This window comes from Felis catus, chromosome A1 (genome assembly GCF_018350175.1).
Source record: "Felis catus isolate Fca126 chromosome A1, F.catus_Fca126_mat1.0, whole genome shotgun sequence".
Taxonomy (NCBI): domain Eukaryota; kingdom Metazoa; phylum Chordata; class Mammalia; order Carnivora; family Felidae; genus Felis; species Felis catus.
In genome coordinates, this window is record NC_058368.1 from 225,556,156 (window position 1) to 225,583,621 (window position 27,466).

General features: G+C 46.9%; 1 protein-coding gene across 4 annotated transcripts in view; it reads left to right on the forward strand.

Annotated features, from left to right (window-relative positions):
- Window positions 1-27,466, forward strand: part of MYO10 (myosin X) — a 229,275-nt gene that overhangs the window by 53,236 nt on the left and 148,573 nt on the right. Inside the window, exon 2 of one of the 4 annotated variants that reach the window (XM_023239418.2) lies at window positions 20,334-20,531. The exons of the other annotated variants lie outside the window; for them this stretch is intronic. The gene's annotated coding sequence lies outside the window, so the exon portion shown is untranslated. The remainder of the gene's footprint in view (window positions 1-20,333; window positions 20,532-27,466) is intronic. 4 annotated transcript variants of the gene reach the window in all.

Genomic DNA, 27,466 nt, shown 5'->3' on the forward strand with positions numbered 1-27,466 from the left:
CGGTAAAGGTGGAGAGGGGTGCCTGTGTGGCTCAGTCAGTTAAGCATCTGACGTGGGTCATGATCTCCCCGATTCAAGCCCCATGTCGGGCTCTGTGCTGACAGCTCAGAGCCTGGAGCCTGCTTCGGATTCTGTGTCTCCCTCTCTCTCTGCCCCTCCTCTGCTCACACTCTGTGTCTCTCTCAAAAATAAATGAACGTTAAAAAAAAAAAACACAAAAAACAAAAAGCTGGAGAGCTTTCCTTTGGCTTCCAAAGCTCTTCCCTTCCCTTTGCTCTGTGCCCTCCCTTCCTAGGATCTTTTCACCCCGAGCATGGCCGGGTTGGGCCAGCTGCCACAAAATGATGCTTGAGTGGACCGGGAAGCAGTTTCTGAGTCCTGTTTGGTGTGGGAAGCCCAGCAGAGCCATGTGTGGCTAAAATCCTCAAGTGGGACCTCAGGGACCCTGGCTAGGAGATGATAATAGTGTGTCGTTTTTGGTGAGAGCACCGAAGGGCATGTTCTCTGATTTCATCGAGTCGCTGAGAATTGTGTGCGCGTGCTCAGCCTTTTTTTTTTTTTTTTTTTTTTGCCAGGGAGATAGTTTTACTGTTAACTTAAAATTCCATTCCACACTAAAACTTAAACTACTGTAGGTTGGTCCAGGGAATAGAGAGGACCAGAATGTTCCCATTTGATTTATAACTTCTGCTCTCCTCGCGGGAAGTATTTGCAGATGGAAAAAGAAATGTGCAAGAGACATGCTAATAGGCTTTGTTGAAACATACGCATAGTTGTGGCCTGTGGAGGACGCGGCGCGCATGGGCAGGTTAGCACTTGCCCTGAAAGTTACTTACAAGCATACACGGTTTTATTGCACTTTGTTTTGCTGAGCTTTGCAGTGCTGTGGGTTGTTTTTTGGGGTTTGTTTTTCTTTTTTAGTGTCTTCTTTGTTTTTCGTTGTTTGTTTTCAGATTGGAGGTTTGTGACAACCCAGCGTCAGCAAGGCTGTTGGTGACATTTTTCCAACAGCATTTGTTCGTTTTGTGTCTCTGTCACCTTTTGGTAATTCTTGCGAGTTTTCAGACTTCTTCATTTTCCTGTTTGTTATGGTGATCCGTGATTCTGACTCCTTGAAAGGTCAGATGATGGTTAGCATTCTTTTAGCAAGTATTTGTACATTCAGGTATGTATGTTATCTTTTAGGCCTGTCGCCTTCTAGATTGTGGTAGTGCAGTCACTTCTTGGCCTGGTGGCTACCACAGTGTAGTGTAAACTTAACCTTTGTGTGCATCGGGAAACCAAAAAATTCACTTGAGTCACTTTTTTTGCGATGTTCAATGTGCTGTGGTGGTCTGGAACCGAACCTGCGATCTCTCCGAGGTACACCTGTACTTCTTGGATGCTAAGCTGCGGACAGAGTCTCAGAAGAACACCCTGGCTTAGCAGGGTACAAGTATGGCTAAAAGATCAACTCTTAGGAAAGCATAGGATGGAAGACAGCCTTGAACAGCCTTGAACACTTCTGGAACATCCACGAGGTGCACAGGCAATCAGTATAGCACCCTCTAGGAGCGTTGTAAATTGAGTGATAAGTTCTAAATTAGATTTTTCACTTTGAGAGTAAGCTCTATTATCTTTTCTGAAAAGCACCTAATTTGATTGCTCGGGAAAAAGCTTACAGTGATATAATTTACCTAATTGTGTTTTAAGGGGTAGTTATTTAACTTACCCCAGTAAACTTAATCAAGACGATTACTCTTTGCAGTGATTCTGTTGGGTTTTTTGTTTGCATTGTCTCTCTATGGGGTCTTCGGAAATATTTTCCTGGCTGGGGATTTAATGGCCCCAGTCTACAAATGAATGCCCTCCTCCTCGCCCTTCTCTTTTTATTTGCTTGCAGTAAGTATGATTAGATTTGGGTCTAAAAGTTATTCTTCTCATTTTATTAATTCACAATAAAGGCCATTAGATTGCCTGGTGCTCTCAAGTCGGTCCTCGGCCCCTCAGGAAATTCAGACCTCCTCCGGCGCTGCAGGAGACAACACTACTAAATATTTATAATCACACCTCCCGTTTAAAGCCGTCTCTAACCTTTTTGGTTTGATCTTCTGGTTTTGACTGGTTGCAATTAATACTTTGGGCCCAGTTTTGTGAAACTTGCTAATGGATGAGTGTAGTGATTTTTTTTTGGATACATTTTTGGTCCTTTTCACACACTTTCTACCCTGTCCAGCTGGTTTTCTTTGCTGTTTTCCCTTCACTTTGCCCCCCTGGGTGTCTTTGTGTGCTCCTCGAATGTCATGTGCTGCACACCCTCTCCCTGCGTGCACTCTGTGTGTCCTCTCCGCGGTCCTGGGGAGATCTCCCCCAAGCCTGCTGAGTGTTGGAGAATGGACGGTGGGGCGACCCAGCACGTCTCCTGTGGCACAGCACTAAACAGGACCCTGGTCCCACACACTGTCAGGTAGATGGCTAAAACTCTGTGATTTCATTTCCAGGGGCAGCGGGTTGGATCTGACTGCTAACGGGAAGTAGTCGATTCTAGATATTTTAACTGAGTTAGAAATCTTGTCTGCAAGGAAGCCCGCGGCCCAGCTGGCCCCCAAGAGCTCGGGAATGCCCTGGATTTCAGCATTCCACAAGGCTTCACGTGCAAAGCCAGCTGTGGGTCGAGGCAGCCGCCTGCGGAAAGAGGCCTCCCCGCCAGCTCCTTCTGTGTGCATGGCAGTTGGTGCGGCCCCCCAGGTGGGGTGGCCCGGCACCCCCACCTCTTTCCCCACCCCAGGACCACTCAGATGAGTGGTAGGGGAAGGGGGAGACCAGCTGGGAGACAGGAAGATGGAGGAAAAGGAATTTGGGGACAGCATTCGTGATGCACAAGCAGTGTCACTAGGGTGCCTTGAGTCTCAGGGCCAAGCTTTGAGACGACAGTACAGACAGTCGAGTGTCCCTTGTATCGTAATGGCTGCTTCCAACCGAATTAACCTGTGGGTCCAGTTGAACCATGTGAAATCACCATTTCTCTTGGCCGAGAGGATTGAATGTCGGTGGTTCCATGTGGTTCAGCCCAAGAACGTGTTCGTGACCCGCTATTTCAGTTTTGTGCCGTAGCTTATTGAGATGCTTATGACTTGAAGGTGGAATAAAAGAATGAGTTTTCCTGGTGGCTTCCAGCAAAGTTGAACAAGATGGTGTTTCTGCAGTCCAGTCAAGAGGCACAGCGTATCCCTAACACAGTATAGAGCCCTGGCTTTTGGAGTATGACTGCCTTCTTAAATTCTGTTGCTCTTGGGTATGTGTGTTTGTTAACAGCTGTGACGAGCTGCGACATTTGTATTCTCTTTTGGGGTTTCCATTTTCTCCAGGTGTGTAAATGATTTGCTATGATCCGTTTCTGCCGTGAACATCCAGATTTGAGTGGAAAGAAAAATGAACGTGGGTACACTTTTTTTGGAAACAGAGTTTGGGTTTTCCTCTCCTGTTGAGGGTGTGTTTATCGTGGTAAATATACATAACATAAAATCGACCATCGTAACTGTATTTAAGTGTAGAATTTGCTGGCATTAATTACATTATATGTGAAAGCCTCGCCACTATTTCCAAGACTTTTCCGTCACCCCAAATAGAAAGTCTGTACCCATCAAGCACCAACTCCCTGTGTAATTTATTTTTAAACTACTGTCCGGGTGCCCTTGCTTGTGCTGCTTTCAGAAAACAGGAGCACATTAGAAATTCTGGTTTGTATCTTTCTTAATAGACCATGTCAAGAAAAACTTGCTGTAGCCTCCAGGTTCCTAGGGGAGATGCTGACCGCTGCTGAATATCCGCACTAGCCACGTGATGTGCCCGTGTAGATGGATGGTGCTGCCCCAACTCTTCCCTTCTCAAAAGGGAAGTGTCCGCATAGCCATCTAAAAGTAAGGGGAGGGGCACCTGGGTGGCTCCGTCGGTTAAGCAAGCGTCCACTTTTGATTTCAACTCAGGTCATAATCTCACAGTTCGTGAGTTCGAGCCCTGCAGCTCTGTGCTGACAGTGTAGAGCCTGCTTGGGATTCTCTCTCTCCCTCTTTCTTTGCCCTTCCCTCACTCTCTCTTTCAGAATAAATAAATAAATTTAAAAAAAAAGGGGGGGAGAAAGGGGCACACTGGTGACAAGTAACAGATAATTTTTAAAAATCAGATGTGTTGGCTTCTTTTGTTGAAACTTTAGAATGGGTCCATCTGTTATTCTTGGAAGTCATTTTAATCAAAACAGCGCAGCTGCCTTAAAAATACAGCATTGAGCTGGGAAACTCTTAAGTTCTCTGTGTGTTTCCCACATTTTGCTACTTCGTCCTGGAAATACCCGTCTCTGAGCTGGATATTAAACGCCAGTCTGGGGAGTTTCTTAGAAATCTGCACTCCAGAGACTGAACACCGCTGGGGCTTCCAGTCCTGCTTTGAAGCCCAAGCAAAATGCACTTTGTCCAAAGTGCTTGGTTTTCAGTGAGAAAGTGTTTTTACGCTCTGAAGGCCACGTGAGTCTTCCTCTCTAGAACTCTTCCAAGAATTTGCTTGGGCGTCTTGTGGCTGAAAGAGGGAAAGTCAAATGTTTCCATTCATTTTCACTCTGGGACGACAGCAAAAAAAAAAAAAAAAAAAAAAAAAAAGGATCTGCTTGTTTATTAGGGAACCTAGCTCCAGAAAGAAAACATGTGCATGTTTGCTGATCTGCATGGCTCTGTGTGTTGCAAATTGAACTCACTGTTGTAAATTTCAGCATTTTGAAACCTGAGGTTGTTATCCCATGGACGTCCACGTCTGCCCTGGACAACATCTACATTGGACCGGGAAACCGCGTGCAGTAATAAACACGACAGGATGTGCCGGTATTCTGAGGCACACGGGCTGTGTCAAGCGTTGCCAACCTTAGCTTGCTAAGAGGGCACACCATTTCTGGGTTGTTACCCGCCATATTCCCAGTACTAGTGAAAAATGCCTTAGTAAGACCTAAGAAGAATCCGGTCTCGGGGGCCTGCCTCCTTGCACCTTTATGTGAATCCAGCTTAAGTGGATTTAGAATCTAGGGTATTTCTGACTCTTTGAGACCGTGGTGTTTTCCCTATCCCCTCTGGACTGGACAGCTGGGCCCCACCCTGCATGGCCCCACCACTGGCTAGGTAGACAGGTGGCTAGGGACTTGGATGCTGTTAGCAGTATTTATTGGCCCGAGTGAGGTTCTAGCTGAATACGTGTGCACGTGCGCGCGCTCTCTCTCTCTCTCTCTCTCTCTCTGTCTCTCCCTCCCTCCCTCTCTGTCTCTCTCCCTCTGTCCCAGAGAATGTGTATAGCCTTTGCCACGGGTCATGACCTTCGTTGGCTTCCTGTCCTCCTTCGGTGGGTCAAATTGGTGCCTTTTTCCTTTTCTCCTTTGTGGATCTCTCTTGACTTGGGCCGCTCGGTTCCTCTGGAATGAGCCTCTTCTTCCCATCCTTTAGGCTTGGTCTGTTTGTAGCCGAGCCTGCCTCTGACCTGCCGGTCCCTCTCATCTTCAGTTGACTTTGGGATTCCAGGCTCTGCTTCTGGGTGGCACACTCTCCTTGTGCCTCTGAGCCTGCGGTACGTCCAGACTTTTCCAGCAGCGCTAATGTGCGGGCACGCAGAGAAGGGTTGACATCTTGTGCCATCAGTCCCATTGTTACTTTCAATTTTGTGGTTAGCTTGGCAAATTAAATCGCTCCTACTTGAAGGTTAGCAGGATTCTCTCTTGCATTCCTGGTACCCATGAACTGAACATAACTAACTAATCTTCCATGTGCTCAGCTCAGACCAGGTTGCATTTTATGACTGGAAGAGGTGAACAGAAAATAGTACATCAAAACTTGATTTTTGGTTGGGGAGGGGGGGGTGGCGCCTGGGTGGCTCCGTCGGTTAAGTGGCCAACCTTGGCTCAGGTCACGATCTCACAGTCTCTGAGTTCAAGCCCCGCGTCGGGCTCGGTGCTGACAGCTCAGAGCCTGGAGCCTCCTTCGGATTCTGTGTGTGTGTCTCTCCCTCTCTGCCCCTACCCTGCTTGCTCTCTCTCCATCTCTCAAAAAAAAAAAATGAATAAAGGTTAAAACAAATTTTTTTTATTTTATTTTGGAGACTTAAATACCATTTGCTTCCGATGAGTATCATTTTGTGAAAAATACATGTGAAGATCCTGTTGTTTGGAAACAAGACAGTTTACAGATTATCTGCAGGAATCAGACATGGCACCCGATAGTACTGGCTGTAATTTCACCAGAAAAAGCAGAGGCCGTTTGTTAAAACAAATCCAGGTGGTTGTCTGTGTGACTGACGAAGTTGCATTCCATTCCAAAAATTCATTTATAGGCCTGTAATTTGGAACCAGTTTTCCCAGAGACTCTGTGCTGTACATGGGGAGTTGATTGTCCAGTCCGTGTACAAAGCCCGGGTACCCACAGTGCGCTGGGGCGGTGCAGAAGCCCCCTGTTGCTTGATTCCAATTTTAAACGCGGTTTCAGAGGTCCACCCCAGGATGCCGCTGCGGTGGGATTAGGGGATCACATTCTTCCCGTGATCACCTCCCTGGCAAGTGGTGGGAAAAAGGAGGCACCACGTTTCTTTTAAAAAAAAATTTTTTTTTTAATGTTTTTATTTATCTTTGAGAGAGAGAGAGAGAGAGCACAAGTGGGGGCAGAGAGAGAGAGAGACGCAGAATCCGAAGCAGGCTCCAGGCCCTGAGCTGTCAGCACAGAGCCCATCGCGGGGCTCAAACCCATGAACTGGGAGATCATGACCTGAGCCGACGTGGATGCTTAACTGACTGAGCCACACAGGTGCTCCTTTTCTTTCCTTTTTTTAAAAAAATGTTTATTTTGAGAGAGCGCATGAGGGTATGCAAGTGAAGGAGGGGCAGAGAGAAAGAGAGAGGGAGAGAGAGAATCCGAAGCAGGCTCTGCACCCTGCAGAGCCTGACGTGGGGCTCGATCTCATGAAATCCGAGATCACGACTTGAGCCGAAATCACGAGTCGGATGCTTAACCGGTTGAGCCACCCAGGCGCCTCTGGAGGTACCTCCTTTCTAAGCCACTTTCTCCGCAGCAGGGTTGGCATGGAGGATAGGTAAGGGGGGGGGGTGCCTGGTGACCTCTCCCTACCAGGAACCACGCTGGTGCATTCCAGCCACTTGTGCTTCTTGGTCCCCCCAGCTCCCCTGTGGGGAAGGCATCCTCAGCCGCGTGGTAGTGCTCTGGAGGCTGAACGTAGGTGGAGTGACCTGTCCAGACGTCCACACTTGGCCGGTGACGAGGGGTGCCGCTGGGGCTTGGGTCCAGAGTCGACCATCTTCCCCGATGTTACTTCTTGAGGAGCAGACTGAAGTGAGGGGGCTGTGTTCCCACCTGCCGCTTCCCGTCCTGGCCGCTGTGCTGGGGGCGCGTCTCTCTGTGGGCCCCAGGGATGGGGTGCACCCGCGGTCTTCCTCCTGAAGCTTTCTGCCAAAGTCACTCTTCAAGATTGGCGGGTTCTCCCGCCCCCTCCCCCACCCCTCCTTTGCGGTGGCTTTTGTTTTGTTTTATTGCTCTAGGGAAATAGAAAGGTCTGGAAAAAACCCACACGTTTTGTTTTGATGTTTCATCGTCTTGTGTGCACAGTCTTGCTTCCGTGCTGCTGCTGCTGACAAGAGTCCTTCTCAGCCCTGGCCCCGGACGATGAATTCAGCCTCTCAGCTGGGACTCAGGCCGTAGTACACTTTTTAAAAGCTTCTTGGGTGCCTCGTTTGACATGCAGCCAGGTGCAGAACTATTGCACAGACTGAATGAGCATCGTCTCAAAATATTATGGCAAAAGTTGTTGAAAAAGCCTTTTGCAAACTGGGCTTAGAAAATGCTCTCGTAACCCATCACTGCTCGGCCTGGCTCCCCCCCCGCCCCCGCACGGCTGCTTTCCTGGACGTCGTTGGTGGTTCTGCGAAAGGTCTCTTCTGCCCACAGTCTTTGACTACAGCCCCTTCTGTCTGTCCGTCTGTCCGTCTTCCTCTCCCTTCAGGGAGTACCTGCTCCTGAGCTTTTCATCTCTTTTCTCCTCCCACCGTCTCGCATCGGACACTCCTTTTGAGTGGGACTTTGGGGCTCAAGTGTCGCAAACTCGGGGAGCATCGGGGTGGCTCAGTTGGTTGAGTGTCCGTTGAATTTGGCTCAGGTCGTGATCCAGGTTGTGGGATTGAGCCCTGTGTCAGGCTCCATGGTGAGTGTGGAGCCTGCTTGGGATTCTCTCTCTCACCTTCTCTCTCTCTCTCTCTGTCTCAAAACAAACAAAAAAATAATTAAATGCCCCAAACTCGAGTGCAGTGTTTCTCCACGCGTGCGCCTCCCTGACTAGCTGCTTCCTAATCACTTGCCCTTGTCGCCGATGCAGGTTCCTTGGCCCCTCCCTGGATCCACTTCTGTGAAGATGGCCCTGGGATCTGTGTTTTAACAAGGTTCCCACCTGTTTCTGTTGGCCCTGAAGTTAGGGAACCGCTGACTCCGTGGGTGTGTTGATCCGAGATGAATTGGAGAGCCGTTCTCCTTACCTTTCTCTCCCTGTCTGATTGGCTGTTTGCTTCCAAGGGGGCTGGTCCCTGCCCTGTGGGGTAGGGGACTAGGGGGAGGAGCTGTGCTCCTGATGGCGTGACCCTCAGGTTGGGTTCTCTCATTCTCCCCATCTCCCTCACCCACAATCCCACCCCCTTTTCCTTCTGTGTCTGGAACAGAACCCAGTGTTTGGGGACTTTTCCTTCCAGCTGAAGATACAAATGAAGGTTTTTCTAATTTGTCAGTGGAGACGTTCCACTGGTAAAGCAGCTTCCTGAAATCCCCCCTCCTGTTTTGTTTTTTTTTTTTAAGGTTTATTTATGAGAGAGAGTGTGTGAAAAGGGGAGGGACAGAGAGAGGGGGAGACACAGAATCCGAAGCAGGCTCCAGGCTCTGAGCCCAACGCGGGGCTTGAACTCATGAACCGTGAGATCATGACCTGAGCCGAAGTCGGACGCTTAACCGACTGAGCCGCCCAGGCGCCCCCTGAAATCCCTTCCTCAAGTTTGAGCACGGAGGCCATCAGTGATGGGCTTGAGTTTAAACAACTCAATTGAATTACATTTGTTTCTGAGGAAAACTGGACCTGTTTCTCTTTCAAGAGAGGGAGGGTCTTGGGGTGTGAAGGAAGGGCAAGGGCCCCAGCGTTCAGAGCAGCCCTGGGTGGGGATGGGTGAAGGCGGTCTCCCCTGGAGGGGGCTTGTTTCCTCATTCCTCAAGCGGTGCACCTGCCATCCTGCCCGGAAAGAGCCCACGGGGCTGGATGAGAGGCATCATAAAGAAGGGATGGGTAAATCCCAAGCAGCTGCCCCACATTCAGGAGGAAAGGGCGCTTCTGCCCAGCGGATAACTATTCTGGTAACTTCCATCTAAGGAGTGTCGGTTTCTTTTTTTTTTTTTTTCAACGTTTATTTATTTTTGGGACAGAGAGACACAGAGCATGAACAGGGGAGGGGCAAAGAGAGAGGGAGACACAGAATCGGAAACAGGCTCCAGGCTCTGAGCCATCAGCCCAGAGCCTGACGCGGGGCTCGAACTCACGGATCGCGAGACCGTGACCTGGCTGAAGTCGGACGCTTAACCGACTGCGCCACCCAGACGCCCCAGGAGTGTCGGTTTCTAAAAGCAGCAGTTGAAAGCACGAGCTTCCAGTTTTTATTTCAAACCAATTGCATCGCCCTGTTAAAGGTAGGGAATCGAACTAAGTGGTTAGTTAGGAATTTTGGCTGGGAAGGGACACCCGTGAACTTTCTAAGGTAATGGAAATGCTCAGTGTGTTCTGTGTGGTTCCTCAAGCTGTGTATTTTGCTGTGTGCAAAGTAAACTTCAGTTTTTAAAAACACCATCTAGCTTTCCTGAAGGCCGCTGTTTGCATTGAAGTGTGTGCACCAACACGCGGCTGACCTCCAAGCTTGTGTAATTACTCCAGTGTTCAGTGAAGCGGCCGCAGCAAACCCTGGCCGATGCCTGCTGCCTGTTTTTGTATAGCCCATGAGCCTACAAGTTAATGGTTTTAACATTTTTTACTGTTTGGAAACATCAAAAGAATAGTATTTCATGACACGTGAAAGTGACCTGAAATTCACATTTAATGAGGAGGTGTTGGAACACAGCCATCCCCATTCATTGACTGGTCGTGTGAGATTGCCTTCAGACTCCAGCGGCACCCTAGAGGGGTGGAAACGCTTTTTTTGCCCTCTGGTCCTTTGCGGAAGAAGTTTGCTGACCCTGATCTAAAGGATCATTTTCCCCAATTACTTTTGATGTGATATTTGGTGCCAGGGCCTTCTAGTGGCTTCTAGTCCTGGCTGTAAATCGGAATCCCTTGAGGGGCTGCTCATGGAGATTCCTGGGCCCCTACTCAGGCCCAGTGGTATAGCCTCTCTGGGGGGGGGGGGGCAGGAGTCCGGATTGGCAACCAGCCGGCAGGAGTCTGTGCTGTGAACCCCGACTAGCAGATCGATTCGTGGTTAAGCCCCATCATTTTGTTTTCCTTGTGAGGTGGAAATGTCTTGCCCATGAGGATAAAGGTCATCAGTGACAAAACCCAGGTTTCCTGCTAGCCTGTAGGGCAGCGGCTGTCAGAAGTGAACAGGCCTCTGAACATCAGACTCCCCCTGACCCCTCCCCAAGGAGGGTTTATTAAACCACGGGATCCTGCGTCTCCACTCACAGTTTGATTTGGCAGGTCTCGAGTGGAGCCTGAAAATGTGCATTTCTGACGGGCTCCCGGATGCTGCTGATGCTGCTGGTTTGGGAACCACACTTTGAGAACTGATTTGTAGGGCTTGTTAGGTTGTATGTATGGATTGCTGCGTTTTTTTAATCCGTGTTCTAAATGCACCTCATACACAGTCTTCTCCCCAGAACATGTTCTTTAAAAACACGGATGGTCACTCACACAGCCCAGGTACTGTTCTTGACTGCTATAGCCATAAAGGAAGCATTCTTGAAAGGTGTCTTGTCAAAAACGAGACGTCGTCTGGCCATCTTAGTTTTAAATACTAACACCTGTTAATGGTTTAGTCTGTAAGCGGCTATTTGAGGGGTGGTGGTGGTCAATGGAGAGCCACTCCCAGGCAGAGCAAAAATAAGAAAGCCAATGTGCTGTGTGTTAATTATATCCCAGCACATTTCCAAAAAGTTTTGCAAAAATGACTTGATGGTGCCTTTACACAACCTTCAGAAGTTACTGTGCAGATTTGGACACCTAATGCCTATTATTTTTTTTATATATAAGTTTATTTTTGAGAGAGAACGATAGCTAGTGGGGGAGGGGGAGGGAGGGAGGGAGGGAATCCCAAGTAGGCTCCATGCTCAGTGCAAACCCAGCGTGGGTCTCAGCCCCACGACTGTGAGATCACGACCTGAGCCGATAACAAGAGTCGGAGACTTAAACTGACTGAGCCGTCCGGGTGCCTCCCCGATGCCTTTTCTAATATTGAAGAGCAATTAAATGGTTAACCAGTTGTCATTCCGGGCAAATACATAGCCCTCATTTTCTAAGGGAAATGCCAGAAGCAGAGAGGAAGGAGAGCGATTCTGTATTTAGAAGCTGTGGGTAGAACCCCCCAAGCTTTTGACGGTTCGTTTTGGTTTGATATGCTACCTTTTGCCATTATCCGTGCCACCCGGGTACAGAGAACATTGGGCTGGTGACCAGGAAGGGGACCGGGACTAAGGTAAGGTAAGCCTGGTGCTCAGTGCAAAATATAAAGAAGCACTCAGTCAGGGTCAGGACGAATTTGCATGCTCCTCCCCTCCCCCTCCCCCCCAGTTGATTGCTCCTTAAATTGTACACCCTGGCCACCTGCCTCCCCCTAGTCCTGGCCCTGATCAGAATCTGGGAGCATGGGGCGCCTGGGTGGCTCAGTCGGTTAGGCGACCGACTTCGGCTCAGGTCACGATCTTGCGGTCCGTGAGTTCGAGCCCCGCGTCGGGCTCTGTGCTGACAACTCAGAGCCTGGAGCCTGTTTCAGATTCTGTGTCTCCCTCTCTCTGACCCTCCCCCGTTCATGCTCTGTCTCTCTCTGTCTCAAAAATAAATAAACGTTAAAAAAAAAAAATTAAAAAAAAAAAAGAATCTGGGAGCTTAAGCAAGGCTCTCTAGGACAAGAGTCCAGCTGTAGACTCGAACCTCCCCCTTCCCTTTGCTTTGCTGCAGTGATTCATTGACATGCCTCATTTCCAACGGTCCTTTGATAGTTTTCAAAAATCTGTGTCAGTACATTTTAGGGAACTTGTTTAGGATTAAATTACTGCAGTGCGCACTGCAGGGTGTCATAATGGTTTGGAATATTCATAGGAAGTTTTGAGGGGACAGATATCCCCCAAGGGTTTCCTAGATGAAGGCTTCAGAGCAGGCTTGTGCAATCCCTTATAAAACTGCAACATTACATTTACAAATTCAGCACGTGGACCGTATTAGAAGTTCCAACTGCCTTCGTTTCAGAGGTTCAAGTTGGTCTTTGATCTAGCTGCGGTGGGGGCGTTCCAAATCATTTTTGTAATAATTTTTAAATAATGTAATGGTATTTTTAAGTCTTCCACTAAGGGTAACTGAGTAGCCAGCCCTTGAGAATTCAAGTATTTTTGTCTTCTGGAATGATCTTCTGTTCTGAAATGGATCCACCTTCCTGCCGTGTCGGAGTTCACAGTGGCTTGCTCCAAGCATCTGCTTTTATTCTTGCAGAGGGAGCTAATGACAGATGTTTACGGGGTGATTCTGAGAAACATTCGCTCCCGTGACCGTGGCCTGGAACATATGCTGTCCTCAGTTTCAGGAAGCTTTTGTAACGAAGGATTCAAAAGAGATCAGGCCACTGGGGCATATTGCCAGCAAGCATGCCTTTGTGAAGGGCAAATCCTGTCCGATTAACCTAATTTCCTTCCCCGAGCAGTGATCAACCAGGGACATTAAAATAGCAGATTTTTCCATGTTAGCATTTTTTTTTTCTGACTTAAACAACGTTCGTAATTAAAGTTTGAAGATCATTCACTTAAAAAAAATATTCTTTGTTTTTCCTCCTTACATCGAAGAGGACTTGCCTCAGCAAACAGTACATGGGCCTCGTAAACATTCACTGGAGGTTAGCACTAGTGAGCAGAGACGTCAGCATCCAGATCCGCATACTTATTTTGGATGTTTCCGTTTGGGTCGTTCTCCGCGATGGTAGGATGATGTAAATACCATAGAGAAAATAATTCTCGCCTTTTGAGGAAAGTCAGACTCAGAAGTATCCATTATTGGCTCGTTGCTATCTTTGATGGAGACTTTAAAATAGTTTGCAGATGTTACTTTTAGCTAAAAGAGGAAAAGAGACTGTAGCCACGTTTGAGCACCTAGGATATGATATGATTAGTTAATAACTCTCGCAAGTTTGAGCCGTGGTCTGAAATGAAAAGGAATGGTTTTTCTTTTAACAGCTGTACTGCGGTGTGATTCGCATCCCCAACAGTTCACCCGTTAAGAGTGTACATTTGAGTGGCTTTTAATATATTCACAGATTTGTGTAACTGCCACCACCAGAGTCTGTTTGGGAAGCTTGGTTACCCCAAAAAGAAACCTTGTACCCCTTAGCTGTCACCCCTAAACACTCCCATCCCAACCCCCAACCCCAGGCAGTGATTTTCTGTTCCGATGGATCAGCCTGTTCTGGATGTAAGTGAAATCCTGCAAATAAACTTCCGCGACTGACTTCTTCCACGTAGCATGATGTTTTCAAGGTTCATCCGTGTTGCGACGTGTGCACTTCATTCCTTTTTATTGCTGGGTAATTTTCCATCGTATGGTTATGCCACATTTGATTTAAAAGGAATAGTCTTCTAAGGCTTGGTAGAACAGGGGCGCCTGGGTGGCTCAGCTGGTTGAGCGTCAGACTTGGGCTCAGGTCGTGATCTCGTGGCTTGTGAGTTCAAGCCCTGCATTGGGCACTGTGCTGATAGCTCAGAGCCTGGAGCCTGCTTCAGATTCTGTGTCTCCCTTTCTCTCTGCCCCTCCCCTGCTCACACACTCTCTCTTCTTCAAAAATAAATAAACGTTAAAAAAATTTTAAACTTGGTAGAACAGAAAAGTATGAAAGAAAATGAATGGCCAGCTGTATAAGCCCACTGTTTATATGGTTTATAATGGGTCACACAGGTAATATTTCCAAAAGTAAGGATGATATTTTACTGTAAAAAACACTTTAGATTTTCTCTTAGATACAATTTTTATTTCTTTTTGAGAGAGAGAGGAAGTGTGAGAACGTGTGTGGGCGGGGCAGAGAGAGAGGCGGGGAGAGAGAGAGAATCCCACGCCCCATGCTGTCAGCACACAGCCCAATGTGGGCTCCATCGCACAAACCATGCGGTCATGACCTGAGCTGAAACCAAGAGCTGATGCTTAAGAGTCACCCAGGTGTCCTGCTTAGACACTATTTCTAATTATGCTCTCACATCTGAAAGTGGGTACTTTTTTTTCAAAGTTCTGGGAAGATCGCAAGATCATTAAGGTTTAGAGAAATGGGTTCTACAGAAGCAGCCCAGGACGTGGGTTATACAGCATGAAGGAGGCCAGTAGGTTAGTGTAAGCGGATGGGATACTTACATCGATAGTGCAGACCAGCTCCTCTCTCCCACTGGGAAAAATGGATGTCAGCCCAGCTAGGAAAGCTGGTGGGGAGGGACATCCTGACCCGGAGGATGTCAAGGACAGCACGGAAGGACAGCAGAAGGGATGGCTGGCTTCCTTCGCCTTTGAGAATAAATAGTTGGCCTCTCATCTGTCTGGAAAAGGAATAATGCTAGGGATCTTAGAACCGAGGATTTCCAGGGATCGTTTCTTCCAGCCTCTTCTAAGCAGGTGACAGATGGTCACGAATATTTCCTTGCACAGGCGAGACTGTATCGTCGTCCCGACTCAGCACAGCTGAGAATCACTGTAGGTCGCCTTGACATTTGACGATGTCGTAGAAATGGAACAATTTTTAAAAAGAGAAGATGTAACTTTGAAAAGTGACCTGTGATACTGAATTCTGTTTGCAATGGAATTTTGAGATTCTCTCAGTGGTGTCTCAAACCATCCCCGCTTTGTTTGTAGTCCTGCCCCCTGCCGGTCCCCCCGGTCCCCCCAGGGACAGTTTACTGTTGTCCCTCAGCTACTCTCTAGGACTGCCTGGCAGAGGCTTTGGAGGAATTCCTGGAAGGGATGCCAGGGTTCACACAGGTCATTTTCCGCCAAGCATTTGTTGAGTAATTTGGGGGAAGAAAGGGCGGAGCGGATCACGTCGTTCCGCTGGGTCATTTCGTGTGTTGAGTGGACGTGGCCCCGGATGCTTTGTCCAAGTCATCTGAGCGCTAAAACAAGCACGGTGGGCACAGAGGGCTTCCCTTGTATGGCTCGGGCCTCCCTCTGTGTGCTGTCTTCTGCTTGAGGGTAGTGAGGGCTGGCCAGTCCCGGCCTGGAGAGTAACCCGGATGAACCGGAAGAGGCAAGGGGCTAACCAGCCGCCATCTGTCGAGGGATTCGTGGCTGGGTTTCACAAACCCGTTAAGAAATTGAATCAATGTCTGGAAGCCAGAGGCAAAAAATAAATAAATAAATAAATTTTTGGCACCTGCTGCCCAGTAAACCATTGTGAGTGAATGCACTTAGGATAAAACTGAAAATAAGACCCAGTGAATGAGTTGATTTTCCCCGTGCGAAGGAGAAGAGAGCTGTTTCTTTACGTCCAGTGTTAAGCCAGTGTAGGTAATTGCTCAGTGACAGCACAGGTGTGACCTAGAATCTGTACTTCTCGTTACTTTGTGACTTTTTTTTAAACCGATGCCCTCGAGTGTATGGCTTTTTTAATGTGGTTGAAATTGTTTAAGACTCTGTTCTTACAGGGTTTGTTCACTGTGTCTATATCTCCGTCTCCGTCCATCCATCCCAACCAATGATGAGCACATCTTTTCTGATTTCCTCAACCAAATTGAAGAATAGCATAGAAGTAATATCATGTTTGTATGCAATATCACATGTTTGTATATTGATACTTAAAAGTTTGTTTTCTAAGTTGACATTATTTGGTTGGATCTTCCCGGTGCACCCAGTTCGGGAAATAAAAATCACCATCACTGTTCTGCAAATCTGAATAGTCTCAAAAAGGTCACTACCTGCCATGGTCCCTGTGAGCCCCCAAATGTGGTGTGGAGATGCTGGACAAGCCTGACATTTATATCACTCTGTGTGGTTTGTAAAGTATTTTCATTGGATTGATCTTCTTTTGATCCTTATAACAAACGTGTCACCCAAATCTCTGATTTTTAAAATGTCATGTAAGAGGATCTTTATTACCACTTCTCTGTTGCGTAGACAGAAGCGATTTTGGGGTCCATCAGTGTCTGGGACCTGACTTCCTGGTATAAAAGCTAGGTGGCTGGGGGTGAGATTCATTCCTAAGGGACCATCTCCTCTGGGTTTAAGGATGACTTTTCCTTAAAAAGTGTGAAACCATGCAGGGGTTAAGAAAAAGGTCCCAGAACCTAACAGCTACTTTTTCATTCTGTCCCTGCAAGACTTCAGGTTCAGTCCCAAGGTAGAAATAAAGTTTTTATGCTGTCTGCTGTTTTAATTAAAAGTCATTTTACATGGCAGGAAAAATCCAGGGTGAGTTGTTTTGTTTGTTTGTTTGTTTGTTTTACTTTGTCCCCTAACCCCAGCTTTTTTAGAGCTTGTTTTAAGGTATCAGTGTTACTATTAGGTTGTGCTTACCTATAAATGCACAGCCTTTTCCTCCTCTTTGTCCTTGCCAATGTATTTACTTTTTATGGTTCTAAGTAATGCCTACACCCAGTGTGGGGCTCGAACTCACAACCCCGAGATCAAGAGTTACACGCTCTGACTGAGCCAGCCTTCACCCTTCTAAAATTCTTAAAAAAAAAAAAAAAGTGAGCAGCTGGGAGTTGGAGTGTTGGGTTTCATGTCAGGTCAATATAAATAAGAAATAGCTGGGTGAATTGGTGGTGTTCTTTGATGAAAGTCTCTTTCCTGTGATTGTCGGGCTAAGCAGAAGGGCTAATACTCCAAGGGCTCTCTGTGTAGACCAATTAATTTTTTACTCGCCTAAAAGCATCCCTCTTTGTCTTACAGAAATTCCAGGCCTCGAATTGCCGTTGGGATCAGACTTGCTGAATAAATAGTTTATATGTTCGTCTTCTCAGTTACTTTGTGTGAATAAAGTGTGAGCCATCTGGGCCCCTCTGTGCTTTTATCTCGCTGGCTCTGAAAGAGCCAACTCGGCTTTTGTTTTGAGGTCAAGGCAGATGTACAAGTCTACCATGTTGATTTCTTTGGTGTGGCTGGCATGGATCTTAGCTGCTTTGAGATGTTGAGAAGATTTCAAACCGAGTTGGGGAAGAACAACATAAATTGGTGGGTTGTTTTTTTTTTTTCTTTCCATCGAAGTCTACTAATGCAAATATTGCATGAACAAGTGTCCTCTGGAATAAGTCCATTTATTTAACACCATTTGGATGTTTCTCTAAATTTGTTGTTCATCTTAGGGTTTGGGTTTTTTTTTGTTTTGTTTTTCTTTATTTTTTTATTTAAAAAAAAAAATTTTTTTTAACGTTTATTCATTTTTGAGACAGAGAGAGACAGAGCATGAATGGGGGACGGTCAGAGAGAGAGGGAGACGCAGAATCTGAAACAGGCTCCAGGCTCTGAGCTGTCAGCACAGAGCCTGACGTGGGGCTCGAACTCACGGACCGCGAGATCGTGACCTGAGCCGAAGTCGGACGCCCAACCGACTGAGCCACCCAGGCGCCCCTGGGGGTTTTTTTGTTTTGTTTTGTTTTTGCCAGATGTTTAACTTCTGTATGGATCCCGCAGTGATGATTTGGTTTCAGCGTATATCAGAGAATGTCAGAACGTGAAATATTTTGGTGTTAATGTGTTATGGGAAAGTCCCTCTTCCCAAACGCAAAAGTCTGCATCGGTCTCTAAATGTATCGTCCTGATTTGACCTTTTTCTTTGCCACCTTGTGCTCGTATAGTTGTACTTCATTCTAGGGGCATGAAGACTGTGTCGTTAATAACAAATTTGGTCATAACTGGCTTCTATGTGAATTTGTTGCTCTTAAGATTATGCCAGAAGCGGTCTTGTGAGTGTATTTTTAGTTACCTTTGGAAAAGCCATTTTGTTTAAAAGATGGGTGGGGCAGGGGATAAAATCACTGTTGACCAGCAGTTTGCAGCTTGGGCCGTGGCAATCTGTAGATGCACGTAACGTGCGGATTATGGAGTGATGCTACTTTCAGTTATCAAAATGGGAGGAGAAAAATGCTTTAAAAATAATTCATTCAAATAAAGACTGAAAGTGCTGCTTCTCTAGTTCCTATTATTTTAATCTTCCTAAGTGATACTCCTATTTCCAAATGTATTTGAAAAAACTTACCTGCCCACGAGGGATGCCGATGCCCTAGGCACAGCTCAAGAGGAGCCTTGATCTGTACCGTCCAGGACTTGTATTTAAACACCGTAACCAGCCATGGCAACTGGTTCCAGTAATGGTGGTTGATGATCCTGAGATAGACACCAGCCTCTTGAGTTGTCTGGTGGTGAGACTGGTCCTTCTCTTCGTAGCCGATAGATATCAGCTACTAGTGTTTCTCAAAGACTTGACTAGTCCTAAATGGTGTCAGGAGAAGTAGGTGGGGGGGGGGGGGGGTTGGCTAACCCAAGTTTGGGAAAGGCTACGTTATTTTTTAGAAGTTTAAAAAGCACATTTAATCTTACTTTCTATAATAATGTTTGTTTCCTTCCTTCCTTCCCTCCCTCCCTTCCTCCTTCCTCTTTTCCTTCTTGTTTTCTCTTGTCTTCTCCCCTCCCCTCCCCTCCCCTCCCCTCCCCTCCCCTCCCCTCCCCTCCCCTCTCCTGTTCTCTCTTTAGTCCCAAACACCAGGAGAAGCTATTGGTAAAATTAATGCCCATTAACAGGACTTCACTTTGAGAAATCTGACCCAGATGTTGGTTCCTTTTTTGTGATCGCTACTTTCATTTGGGTTCTCATCAGCATTAATCAGCTAATAGCAACATTGTCTTTAGGAGATGAGTCCTGTGGAAGTACTGTTTGGATGCCTTCCTATTTTAAAAAACCATTAAGGAGTGTGTTTGATTATTGTGTGTCCCTCTTCTTGGGCTCTGAGCTCCATGAGGGCGGAGGCCGGGTTTATTTTGTTCTACATCACCTTGGCTCCTCCCAGGACACTGCCACTTAACAAGTGTTCAATAAATAGTGAGTGGATGAAGGAATGAAGATGAGCTGTGTTCTAGACTGTATACATTTCAAGTTCTGTCACCCTGCCACCTGTGTTGAGGGCAGTGGTTTATCTTAAGTAGTCTGAAGAGACGTATCTCCGCAATGAAATATGATCTTGGTGATAAAGACAACAGGGTCCCAGCTTGACTGCCACCGACTGAGGAACTCAGGACAGTTACATAACATTAATCATCTGTTTTCTCACCTGTGACACGGTGACAGTTCTACCTTTCAGGGTTGGTTTGAGGAAAGGGGGGGTATATGAGGGTGCTTAGGGATGAGTCAGCATTGTGTATGCTTAGCACCTGTCACGTATTAGAAAGTGTCGTCCAGGGGCACCTGGGTGGCTCGGTCGGTTAAGCAGCCGACTTCGGCTCAGGTCATGATCTCACGGTCCGTGAGTTCGAGCCCCGCGTCGGGCTCTGTGCTGACAGCTCGGAGCCTGGAGCCCGTTTCAGATTCTGTGTCTCCCTCTCTCTGACCCTCCCCCATTCGTGCTCTGTCTCTATCTCAAAAATAAACATTAAAAAAATTTTTTTTTAAAAAAAGAAAGTGTCGTCCCAAAGGCACGCCCTGTCCTTTAATGATTCCCCGCCTTTCAGTGCCAGCTGGCTCCTTACAAACCTGTTGTGCCCACCCAGCTTGTCTCCATCCCGTTTTAGTTGCTTTGACAAAGAGAACTGAGAGAATGTCAGCATTGGGAGCTGGTGAGTGACACTTGGGCTGTTCCGTGATGACCAACATCTAAAAGAATTTTTTTATGGTCGTGGACTGTCGGGAGCCAGGTGTTAGCCTTTATGCTTGGGTGTGGGAGAGAAGGAAGAAAAGGGATCTGGCAGATTCGTTCTAGAACATACCGTCTCACACCCAGAAATGACTGCCACCCTTCAGTGGTTTCAAGGTGGTTTTCAGTGTTGCGAAAAAGCTTGGTGCGAGCCAGCCTTCATCCAAATCCTCTTTAGTCTTATGACACTTAAATGTAGTAATGTTATAATTAATTCTCCAGGAGCTTGTGTTTTTGTTTGGCCTCATTTCACTTTGACAAGAAAAGCAACGATACAACCCAAGCACACAGTTGGCCACAATTGGTGCATTTGATGTCCCTCCTCACCTGGGTGCTGCAGCTCGGTGGTCCCCAGGCCTTCTGATTCCTGCATCCAGAGATTCTAGACCGACATAGTTATCCTGCCTCTTACATTGTCAGGTAAGGGCATTGAATAACTCTTGCCATCATTTTAATTTTAAAAGACAGTGTCAACATACTGAAAGTGGGGAAGATGTGATCTCAGAATAAAGGATAACTTTTTAAAGGGAGGAAATTAAGCTTTATGAAAACTAGTTCCATTGTCTTTTTTTTTTAATTATTTTTTTTAATGTTTATTTTTGAGAGAGAGAGTGCGAGTGGGGAAGGGGCAGAGAGAGAGAGAGAGAGAGAGAGAGAGAGAGAGAGAGAGAGAGAGTCGAAGCAGGCTCCAGGCTCTGAACTGTTAGCACAGAGCCCGATGCAGGGCTTGAACCTGTGAGCTGTGAGATCATGACCTGAGCCGAAGTCAGATGCTCAACTGACTGAGCCATCCAGAGGCCCCTCATTCCTTTCGTTTAAGGACAAGGTTTGATTATTTTTATACAGCTCGTTAAGGCTTCGGTTACGTGTTTTGGTAAGATAATTAAGACGGTTATATTCAAAAAAAGAAATATGTATCTGGAATCCCTCTGCTTCAGATAAAATCTTACTGGAAAGTTTACACGTTGTCCAGACTGCATAAGCCCCTTCGTGTCTTAACTGGGGTTTTTGTGACATTTTGAGTTTTGCAGACCTTGACTTAAAAACCGCCGAGAATGATCTAATCAGTATCACGCTGATTCTTAATGTTGCTATGACTTTCACCTTATTTCATAGTTGGGTTGGCCTACTTTTAAGGACAAAAATTAGAATACAGGGTGAAACTGAGAATTAGTGGTGGAATATAGGTTCTCTTGCTTTTCAAAAAACAAACAGAAAAAACCAACCAGCCATTTGGTTCTGGTAGGTTAATTTATTAGCGAAAAGATCAACGGAGTAAGATTTCTTGTTTGTTTTTTAATATCCCCCTTGCCATACTTTCCTAACTATGTATTTGCCCTTTTTGATCGTGAATATGGAGAAAGCAAAGAGCCAGTTAGTCAAGTTGCTGGAGAAAGTGTAGTGGGTCGTTGGATATACTCTCGATTTTCAGAAATCTTTGTTCTCTGTTCCACCTACCTCATCAAGGGGTGCTTTGAGAAGGAAAACAAAACAAATTATGTGGAAGTGAAAGGTCTGCGTGAATGTGTGCTGTGGGCCTGATCGCAGGGCAACGTGTTTCTTCTGTGATTTTCGTAAAGAATTCGGAGCCCGATGGATCAGCCTTGAGCTGGAAAAGGAATCGATCCTTCAGAGAAAAAGAAGTAGATAAAATTGTTTGGAAGAAAATCGTTTTCTGATAGTATGATTTGAAGGAATCGTTGTAAGGATGCCCAGGGGAAAGAAGATGGAAACAGAAACAGCTCCCCAGGTTTAAAGAGGGGAGTAGGCAACGGAGAATAAGAGCGTGGACTGTGTATTGTGACTAGTTCAGAGGCCGATTCGACTGGAGACTCGGACAAACCCACTTTTCCTGTTGTGCCCACTTTTTCCCTCTCGTGTGTCAGTCTTTTTGGTCTGTTGGGATAAAGTATAATAAAGCTCTATGGGTTCAGTATTTGAAGTTCTTATGCAACCTTGTAATTATTATTTATTGGTGTCCTCGCTTAGCCTTCCCAGCCTAACCTGTGCAAACCAGTTTTGAAGCTGTTAGTGAGTTCAGAAGACCTGCAAGCTTTCTGGCTGAGTGTTAATGTCCAGTTGTCATTGTCTGGGATGTTTTACTTTCTTTACAAAAGAAAATCTGTAATTTTACCCGTCACTGTATATTTGATGTATTATACTGGAGTCCAACTCCGTAGCATGGATGCGGTTTTAAAATGCTGTTCCATTTTAATTTTGATTTTTAGCAATGGGTGGACAAGAGTGACTTTTAAAAATATTTAGGGGCGCCTGACTCTTGATTTTGGCTCACGTCATGATCTCGTGATTTGTGAGATCAAGCCCTGCGTCAATCTCCATGCTGACAGCCTAGAGTCTGCTTGGGATATATTTTCTCTCTCTCTCTCTCTCTCTCTCTCTCTCTCTCTCTCTCTCGTCCTGCCTCCCTCCCCTTCTCTCTCCTGCTTACACACACACATGTGCTTTCTCAAAAAATAAACATTAAAAAATATTTAAAAAAACTAAAAAATTTATTTAAAACATTAGATAAGGGAGTTTTAGGACCTGTGGAAACAAATGAAACAAGTATTTTGAACCCGGAAAGTATCACACACACTGATTTGTCCGCAAGCCTGCACTTCGGCAGCAGCTTGGCATGCTCTGATGGGGCATTTTGGACTCCCAGCCCTGCCTGCTACGTACTAACCACAGGACCTTCAATAAGGACATTCTGGGTCCTAATTTTCTTGTTCATAAATTGGGGATTAGAGTAGCACCTGCCCGGAGGGCTGATTGCCAGATGGAACATGGGCATCTGCCAGGTTATACAGATAAGAATTGCAATAATTATATATGCATATGTATATGCATATGTGTATGGAGATATTTGTGTATATGTGTATGTAGATGTGCACGTACAGGTTATAAGAATATTGTGAGTGGGTCATTGCCATAGCACTTTATTATTTTTTTTTTTACATTTGTTTATTTTTGAGAGAGCATGAGTGGGGTAGGGGCAGAGAGGGAGGGAGACAGAATCCGAAGCAGGCTCCAGGCTCTGAGCTGTCAGCACAGAGCCTGACACGGGGCTCGAACCCACGAACCGTGACGTCATGACCTGAGCCGAAATCAAGAGTCAGACGCTTAACCGTCTGAGCCCCCGAGGTGCCCCTGGCGGAGCACTTTCCAAGGTGAGGGTAGGTGTGGGGCAGGTTTCTAACTGGAGCACGTGGGAGGTTTTGGGACACGGGAAGGCAGGTGCTGAACCAGGCCAGCTGGGCGTGGTGTCAGCTGGCTGCCAAGGTGGCAGGGAAGGGCCTTGTGGCTGTGTGGCCATGGGCTCGGGGCTGAGAGCACAGAGGTCATGGGAGGAAGCAGGGCGAGCAGAACCAGAAGCCACAGCAGGCTTCCTTTGACAGTTTCACGATTGAGCCAGTGGGCTAAATCACATCAAGCCGTGCTTGCTTCTCTTGGCCTGTGCTTCTCGGTCCCCTGCACCTGTGCATCGTAACCACCCTCTCTGATGCTCCAACAGCCCTGTGACCGGGAGTGGGAGGTGTTTGTGCAGCCTTGAGATAGATTAGGAAGGTTCCAAAAAGTGGACCTGTCCGTGTCAGGTCGCATCACTAAAGTGTCAGGACCATCGTGAGGAGGTGATTTCCCTGGTGAACTTGGTCTGCCCCTGCACCTTTAGTGCGGCACCTTTTAAAGGTACTTTCAGGATCCATTTCTCAGTCTGCCTCTTCCCTTCCCTCGATCTCCGCTCCCTCTCTTGACTGTATCTTCTCAGCCTCTCGCACAGTGCCCAGGCCTGGCGTCAGTACGTTTTGAACAAAAGAGCTCTTGGCAAGAGGCAGGCAGGCCGACTTAAACCCCCCCAGCTCGGTCAGCGCACACATCAGAAAGTACATGCATTTCAACTCCGACAGGTATGGGGACACGTTTTCTAAAGTGTGCATGTAAGTGTGAAGAGTTTCCTATGAGGGTCTCTGGCCGAGGGCTGACTGTATACTGTGAAACCAAGAATGTACTTGCCGCCTGACTTTCTGTTTGTTATGTAATCCTACCCGCACTGCTAACGATACTCCCGAAAGATTTGTCTCCCAGCTTCTGTGATTGAGGCCTGTTTGTGTAGTTATCAGATACTGTGCTAATCTCAGCAGGAAGTCTCATGGCTGTGCCTAGTTGTGGCCTCATGTGTGCCTCATGTTTAGGGAAAAACAAAAAACAACAAAACTCCCAAGGCCCCGAGCCTGGAATAAGGAGGCCAGGACAAAGAGATCATCGACTTTATTCTTAGACACACTTTCAAAAAAGCTTATTAATGAGAAACAGTTTGCAGGAAGAGTTGGCATAGAAGTCAGCTTCCATTGTGAAGAGTTCAAATAGAACGTGGCTTTGTTGAAGGGCAGCCTGAATTCGTTATTAGTGTCTCAGACCACAAAGCCTCCTCCAGTTTGACGGTCCGTGGAGCTCATGAGACACAGCTATCCTTTCTACCTGGGAGGAAGTGGAAAAATTAGCATTGTTCAAATGAAAGTTAACTTCCGGCCCCGCTGTCTCCTGCTTGCCTGTGCGTGATTTAAAAGGTATTTGCAGGGGCGCCTGGGGGGCTCAGTCGGTTGAGCGTCTGACTTCGGCTCAGGTCATGATCTCGCGGTCAGTGAGTTCGGGCCCCGCGTCGGGCTCTGTGCTGACAGCTCGGAGCCTGGAGCCTGCTTCAGATTCTGTGTCTCCCTCTCTCTCTGACCCTCCCCCGTTCATGCTCTATCTCAAAAATAAACATTTAAAAAAAATAAAAATAAAAGGTATTTGCAGAGGCCAGTCTGGTGTCAGTGCAAGGTAAAGAAAGACGTTTTAAGCTGTTTTTCTAAAATCTGGAAAATTTGCTGGACTATCCGCCTGGGCAACAGAATCGTTTGCATTGTTAATCATCTGCGCTGACCTTTGGTTCGGTGCAGAAATACTGTCTCCGTTTGAATAGGCTTTGCCCAACCCACAAAATGATTACATGTAATATCTCAATTCTTCTAACACACCGTGCAAAGACTTAAAACTGAACTCATCTGAAACCACGCGTTGTTTCTGAGTAATACTTTTTTCTGGGTCGGTCTTCAGGGTTATTATGTAAGCAGCTTCTAAACATTTGAAATCACTTTCTTTTTATTTCTTAAGTAACGATACCTTCCCTACGTTGAATCTTTCTTTTCCCCCCATATGTTGGTTTTGTTGGTAGCAGCTACTTTAAGCGTTTACACCGTTGGGGGGTTTTTTTGTACCGTGTTGGCAATTATCACCTTTCCTCTGAAGACATAGAAACATTTTTCTTAAATGTCTGTTTATTTTGAGAGAGAGAGAATGAAAAGGGGAGGGGCGGAGAGAAAGAATCCTAAGTAGTTTCCGGGCTGTCAGCACAGCACCCGACATGGGGCTCGAACTCACACACCATAAGATCATGACCTGAGCCAAGGGATCAAGCGTCGGATGCTTAGTGGACTGAGCCACCCAGGGGCCCCGACATTTTTAATACTCGGCTCAGTTTCCAGTGTGCGAGTAGCAGCTCTGTTCCTCCTAGGAGCAAGGGTTAGAGCATGAAGTGTTTTTCACAAGGGCTTATTGGGACACAGAAAAATCAGGTGTTGCTGCTGAGAAATACAAAGCAAAGAGCCTCATGGGGCAGGTGTGCTTAAACGCTTCCGTGTTATTTCTGTCTTTTTAATTGCTCTGTTACGGGTCATCAGTAGGAAACCTGGCCAGAGACTGTCAGAGCTTGGCGACATTCTGTTCACCCCATTCTCCTCTCCTCCTTCATCCGCAGATCTCCCCAACTTTTACCTGGCCGCCCGCACTGCTGCTCTGTTCCTCCCCCTCCCGCTAAACTTGCAATTACAGCGCACAGATAGCCTCTTTGAACTGTAACGGAGTGGCTTGCCAAAATACAGGGCATGGGAGAACCGAGGCTTGAACCCCGGTCGTATAGACAATGTTCGATGTTAATCACTGCTTTGGTATCTTGCTTCTGAATTCTTGTTCCCCCGAAATGTGCTACTAAGTCACCCAAGCACATAGACCCTGAGGCTCTTCTTCCTTGATATTCAGATGGTTGATATTCTACAGCTTCTCACGGCGCCTGGGTGGCTCAGTCGGTGGAGCGTCCGACTTCGGCTCAGGTCACGATCTCGCGGTCCGTGAGCTCGAGCCCCGCGTCGGGCTCTGTGCTGACAGCTCGGAGCCTGGGGCCCGCTTCGGATTCTGTGTCTCCCTCTCTCTCAGACCCTCCCCCACTCATGCTCTGTCTCTCTCTGTCAAACATAAATAAACATTGAAAAAAAATTTTTTTTTAATATTCTATAGATTCTTCCTTGTGCGCTGATAGTCCTTGAATTCAGATCCACATCTGTTCATGCTGGCTGTTTCATGGGACCCATTGCCTGCATTCGCTTTCCCCACCCCGTCACACAGGGGTAGGTACATAAGTATAGTATTGGGAGTAATAATGGCATCTGTTAAGCATGGCTGGGTACCACACCACGCTCTTTCTAACCATGGTCTCATTGTCCTATGAGGCTTCTGCTCAAATTACCTCGTGTTGTCTCAGGCAGGGGCTGTAGCAAGGGCTCTCAGATTGTCCTCCGGAGGGGAGACTATGATCTCAGATGCTGTCTAGTGGTTCCTGGTTGTCACCAACCCCACTGTCATCTGAGCTGATTTGCCAAAACCCAGTTCGCTGGCCCCACCCCGGACCTCTACCCATCAGAACCACTGGAGGTGGGGCCCAGGTGACAGCGTCTTCTGGTAATTCTTCACATCCTCCACACAGCTGGAGGATGACCCCTAGGTCTAGCTTCAGCCTGGCCTTTGTTCTGGGTCTTATGCACCGACCCAGGCTCCTTCTTCTGGGGCCGTGCACAGCACTCTGCATTTCTAACTAGGTATTCAGGGAAATGGCAGAACCCAGTTCAGAAAGCAAGGCGATGGGGTGCCAGGCTGGCTCATTTGACGGAACGTGTGCCCCCCGATCTTGGGGCTGTGAGTTCAAGCCCCACCTTGGGTGTAGAGAGTACTTACAAATAAAAATGTTTATGAAAGAATGAAAAAACAGAAAAGCAGAATAACAGTGCTGATTCTAAGTCACAATGACCGTCACACTAAAACGCCTTATGGGAGAATTAAACGTCACTTCTCAGCTTTCCCGGGACACACCGCCACCCACCGAGGTAGTCACGGTGCCGATGTAGGAAATTTACCATGTGACTTTCAGTCTGGGTTGCTTACCGGTCTGTACGTTCAGGGGGAAGGATGTTTCTTGTAAAAACCCATTGATCACATGGCTGTTGCTAGATGCTCTCACACTTACTGGTTTTGAAGTAGCGAAT